Source organism: Triticum aestivum, chromosome 6B (assembly GCF_018294505.1).
Source record: "Triticum aestivum cultivar Chinese Spring chromosome 6B, IWGSC CS RefSeq v2.1, whole genome shotgun sequence".
In the NCBI taxonomy this organism is placed as follows: domain Eukaryota; kingdom Viridiplantae; phylum Streptophyta; class Magnoliopsida; order Poales; family Poaceae; genus Triticum; species Triticum aestivum.
Window position 1 is genome coordinate 271,874,142 of NC_057810.1, and position 6,000 is coordinate 271,880,141.

A 6,000-nucleotide genomic window follows, 5' to 3' on the forward strand; every position below is an offset into this window, starting at 1 on the left:
CAATGTAACGAGGAGCCAACTTGCCCTTGATACCGAAACAATGGGTACCCTTCAAAGGAGTAACCCGAAGGTAAGCTTTGTCGCCAATTTCATAAGTCATATCCCTATAATGACGATCATACTGGCTTTTCTAACGAGACTGTGCTGTTTTCAGATTCTCACGAATGATGCGAACTTGCTCTTCTGCCTCCTGGATCATGTCCGGTCCAAAGAATTGTCTTTCACCGGTTTCTGACCAGTTCAAAGGTGTTCGACATCTTCGTCCATAGAGAACTTCAAAAGGAGCTTGCTTGAGACTAGATTGGTAGCTATTGTTATAAGCAAACTCGGCGAAAGGAAGGCATTTCTCCCAATCCATACCGAATGAGATAACGCAAGCTCTAAGCATGTCTTCGAGAATTTGATTGACCCGTTCCACCTGACCACTTGACTGAGGGTGGAAAGCGGTACTGAAGGAAAGATGGGTTCCCATGGCAATTTGGAAACTCTCCCAGAAATGAGAAGTGAAAAGACTGCCACGGTCTGAGTTGATCTCTAGTGGAACACCATGAAGTGATACTATTCGGGAGATATATAAGTCAGCGAGCTGACTAGCGGTGATACTCTCTCGAACAGGTAGGAAGTGCGCCACTTTGGAGAGACGATCAACGACTACGAAGATAGCATTATTCCCTCTCTTGGTCCTGGGAAAGCCGGTGATGAAGTCCATACCAACTTTATCCCATTTCCATTCAAGAATAGCTAAAGGCTGAAGGGTGCCAGCAGGTCTTTGATGCTCTTCCTTAACGCGACGACAAACGTCACAGTTGGCAATGAACTGAGCGATTTCTCTCTTCATCCTAGTCCACCAGAACCTCTGGCGTAGGTCCTGATACATCTTAGTACTACCAGGATGAATCGTGAGAGGAGATTCATGCGCCTCCTTAAGAATCAATTGTCGAAGATGTTGATTCTTGGGAATCACCAAGCGATTCTCAAAGAAAACAACACCACGATCATCCATAGAGAAACATCCACCAACTCCCTTCTTAATGTTTCTCTTGATTCGGGAAATTCCCGTGTTCTGCTTTTGAGCTGCGATAATCTGATCCTCAAGATCAGGTTTCGCCATTAAGGTAGAAAGGAATCCACGAGGAGCTATGTGAAGATTAAGCTTACAAAATTCCTCATGGAGAAGTGGTTGGCCCTGCTGCAACATGAGGTTGTTGCAATAGGATTTACGGCTTAGCGCATCAGCCATGACATTGGCTTTGCCTAGAGTGTAGGTAATTCCTAGATCATAATCTGTGATTAACTCCAACCAACGTCTTTGCCTAAGGTTCAAATCTGGTTGAGTGAAGATATACTTGAGACTCTGGTGATCGGTGTAGATCTCGCAATGTTTACCAAGAAGGTAATGTCGCCAGGTCTTGAGTGCATAGACTACGGCTGCAAGCTCTAAATCATGTGTAGGATAATTCTCCTCATGTGGATGCAACTGTCGAGATGCATAGGCAATCACATGACGATCCTGCATAAGAATGCAACCTAGTCCCTGTCATGAGGCATCGCAGTAGATAACAAAGTCCTTCGTGAAATCCGGTGGCACAAGTATGGGAGCAGAAGTCAGGCGTCTTTTCAGTTCCTGAAAACTGTACTCACACTGTGGGGACCACTCAAACTTTTTATCTTTCTTAAGAAGTTCCGTGAGGGGTTTGGCTACTCTGGAGAAGTTTTCAACAAAGCGGCGACAATAGCTGGCTAGACCAAGGAAGCTCCTAACTTGTTTAACGGTTTCAGGTGGAGTCCAATCAAGAACAGCCTGAACTCTCTCGGGATTGACAGCAATGCCCTTACCAGAGATTGCGTGGCCTAGGTAGGTCACTTCTGGCAACCAAAATTCACACTTGGAGAACTTGGCATAAAGGCGGTGCTCTTTGAGTTTTTCTAACACAAGACTAAGATGTTCGGCATGCTCTTCCTCGTTCTTCGAGTAAATAAGAATATCATCGAGGTAAACCACGACGAACTTATCTAAGTACTCCATGAAGATCGAGTTCCTCAAGCGAGAGAATGTAGCTGGAGCATTGGTTAGGCCAAAGGACATGACGGTGTACTCATACTGGCCATAACGAGTGACAAAGGCCGTTTTAGGGATGTCCCCGTTTCTGATCTTAATTTGGTGGTAGCCTAACCTCAAATCCATCTTGGAAAAGACTGAGGATCCAGCGAGCTGATCATACAGGTCGTTTATCCTGGGGAGCGGATATTTGTTATTTATCGTGACCAAATTAACGGGACGATAATCTACAACCATCCGATCCGTACCATCCTTCTTCTTAACAAAGAGGACAGGGCAAGCCCAAGGAGATGAACTAGGACGGATGAAACCCTTTTGCAAGGACTCATCAAGTTGTTTCTTAAGCTCGGCTAGTTCTAAGGGTGCCATCTTGTAGGGTCTCCTAGAGATTGGAGCAGTTCCTGGGATAAGATCTATGACGAACTCTACATCTCTGTCAGGCGGAACACCTGCAGTTCCTCTGGAAAGACATCCGGAAAGTCACGGACTACCGGAATATCTTCAAGGTCAGGGAGAGGGCTGGCATTAAGAGAATAGAGCTGACGCTTAGCAACTCTAGTGGAAGACAGTGACTATCTTGCCAGATGGATGTGTAAGCTGAACAGACCTGGTGTAACAATCAATCTTGGCATGATGAGCTGTCATCCAGTCCATACCCAAGATGATGTTAATATCCGAAGACTTGAGGGATATCAAGTGAAGCAAGGAATACAAGTCTGTCAACATGGATTTCATTGCCATAACTTATCCTAGAAGTTTTCCATTTGGATCCAGGGGTTTGAATAAGTAGCGGGGAGGGCATATCACAAAATGACATGTCGTGCAAGCGGACATAGCTTTCAGAAATGAACGAATGACACGCTCCAGTATTGAACAAAACCGATGCCGGATGATAGTTGACAAGGAGTGTACCAAGAACAACATCTGGATCATCATGAGCGTCTTTAGCTGAGACGTGATGCACACGTCCATGTTCAGTGGGAGCTGACTTGGCACTGATCATCTTGCGCGATGGCTTACCATGGCCAATAGACTTCTCGGGCTGGGGTGGAGCAACTCTGGTCTGAGTGCAAATACGGGCAATGTGGCATGGCTCTCCGCACTTGTAACAAATCTTGGAGGTAGGATGTGGACCCGCATTGGAAGGCGGTCCAACAATAGGCCTGGGTGGAGCATACTGCTGAACTGGATGAGGTGCCACATAAGATGGCCTTAGTACATATTTGGGTGGAAGAGCGGAGTTCGGAACCCAAATCCGGCGCTTTTGAGAACTAGAACCCGAGGAAGATCCCAAATCACGAGTGTGCTTATGAGACTCCTCGTAAGTGAGTTGAGCTGTCTCTGCATTGATGGCCTTGTTCACAAGGGCCTGGAATGTATCACAATGATGTAGGTGGAGATCGCGACGCAACTTGGGGTTGAGACCCTTCCGGAACCTAGCTTGCTTCTTGGCGTCCGTGGACACCTCTTCTGTGGCATAGCGGGCAAGGTTCGCAAACTCTCTGCTGTAAGCATCAACAACCATCTTATTCTGGTTGAAACTACAGAACTCTTCTCTCTTGCGATCAATGAGGGCCTGGGGAATGTGATGCTCGCGAAAAGCCTCAGTGAAAACCTTCCAAGTAGGAATCTGACCAGCTGGAAGCATAGCCTCATAGTTTTGCCACCAAAGACTAGCAGGACCTTCCAGGTGGTATGTGGAAAAGGTGACCTTGTCATCTTCAGCTACGTTCACGGAATGGAGCTTGTGTGTGATACTACGAAGCCAGTCATCTGCATCGAGTGGCTCAATAGAATGATGAAAGGTGGGTGGGTGCAAATGAATGAAATCATGAATGGTAGCAGACCCTTTGAACTGATGTGCGGTGTTCTCCTCGATACGTGCCAACAAGCGGTTAGACTCACGCTTGTTCCTCTCCATCTCTAGCATGAACTCTGTCAACAAAGGTTGGTCAGGAGGATCCTCATCCCTACCATATCCGTGGTTCTGGCTACGAGCAACAGAACTTCGCTTAGCTGATGACATCCTGAGAAACGAAACCAAGGACGGAATCAGCAACATCTATAGGTTATAGAATGTAGGATAGGATAATTAGTAACTCTCGAACTTCTTGGGCAATTTTGGCAGCATAACGGCAGTAAAATGCTCAGAATGAGACATCCTACTAAAATGGGGTAATAACATACTCAACATCATCGCCCAAGGTTCTGAGATCAAACTAAACAGGCTACACCGGAAATACTCGAAACTGGGGGTAAGACTCTGATCAACCAATCCTATGGGACTACGGAATAGTAACACGTGATCCTGATAGACGGAAGAGAGAGCCTAGTTCCTTAACCCCGTAGAAAAGATAGGATGACTCAGATCAGAAGGCCATGAGGTATAAGGAGTAAAAAGAGCCTTCCGTTCCTTCCCACAATCAATTCCCTTACATAACTAAAGAATTTCTAGACTCAACTTCGACCAGTTGGCTTGGTAATCCTACAGGCAGTCAGGCTCTGATACCAAGACTGTCAGGACCCCGACTCAATGCCACATCGATCTAGCATGTAACACCTCATCTCACTTTGCGGCCTCACGCACGGTATCCCCACGGGTGTCGCCTTACCTTTGCCCGGGACCGTTTGCGCCTTTTGGCACACGTATATGACAGTGTCGCTAGCATCCATATGATAAGGAGCCCGGGCTGACATGGCTAGTCGTAAACCCAAAGTGGCACAAACTTACAGGGACAGGCATCCATGACCCAACATCCAGAGCAATCAAGCAACAAGCAGAAGCATTACATGTCTGAGTACAGACATCTACAAATGAAAAAGGCTGAAGAGCCTGACTATCTACAACGTCCGATCAAGATCATAGCTGAGGTACAAGCTACTCGTCGAAGTCCACGAGAACACTATTAAGACCGAAGTCTCCGCTGCAAAAACATAAATAAAGCAACATGAGTACAAAGGTACTCAGCAAGACTTACATCAGATCCTATCATACATGCATTTGTATCAAGAGAGTAATGTGGAGTTTAGTTACAGCAAGCCAGCTTTGACTCTGTGGCTAACCTGTTCTACGACTACCAGAACTTCTTTGAGGTGATATGGCGCACACGAGTCCACTAATCACCACACAATACACTACTATGGATTCATCCCCGTCTCCCCACGAGAAGGCCATCCATAGCACTCACACTTGTCTTGAGCATTTTATAGTATCCACTTCAAGTTGTCTATGTACCATGTAAGCATCCAAGAAGTCCATAACCGCGGACCCGGCTATTCGAATAGATCATGTTAACCCTGCAGGGGTGTACTTCTTCACACACGCTCTCGCCACTTACCGCCATGTACACGTCATGTATCTCGGCAACCTTCAAGCGGAAGCCTGGCGAGGGTGTCGGCCACGACCTGACTAACCACACAAGACTCTAATCCAGGTTTATCGCCTATTCGGGTTCCATCCGCAAGGAGATCCGGCCGGGGTTTCACTCATGGCCCCAAACGATGTGTGCAGGGTTCCCAAGCCCACCTCGCCAAATGGATCTACGCTTGGTACACCGTGCCACTTGTGCCTAGTCTGTCCCAAGCCCACCTGGCCGGGTGCCACTTGGTAGACTACTAACACTACCTACAAACACCAGAAACTAGTTGCGACTCCTGGACAGAGATCAAGTTGGTTAATAAGTCGAGAGGGCTTGGAGCGCCCAGAGCCCAATGTGTGGTAGTATCGAGTCATTGGACAACATACATAGAACTCAGTGCTTAAGGACGGTTCCAGTGAGACAACCCACCTTGTACTCCGACATGGCCTCTCACCACTACTTTTACCAAATCATGTTCACACATTTCACTCTCAGTATCAGAACATATCGTAACACTCCAATTCATTCCCAATGAACCAGACCTGACACAACTCTAAGCAATAGCAGGCATAGCATGGCAGG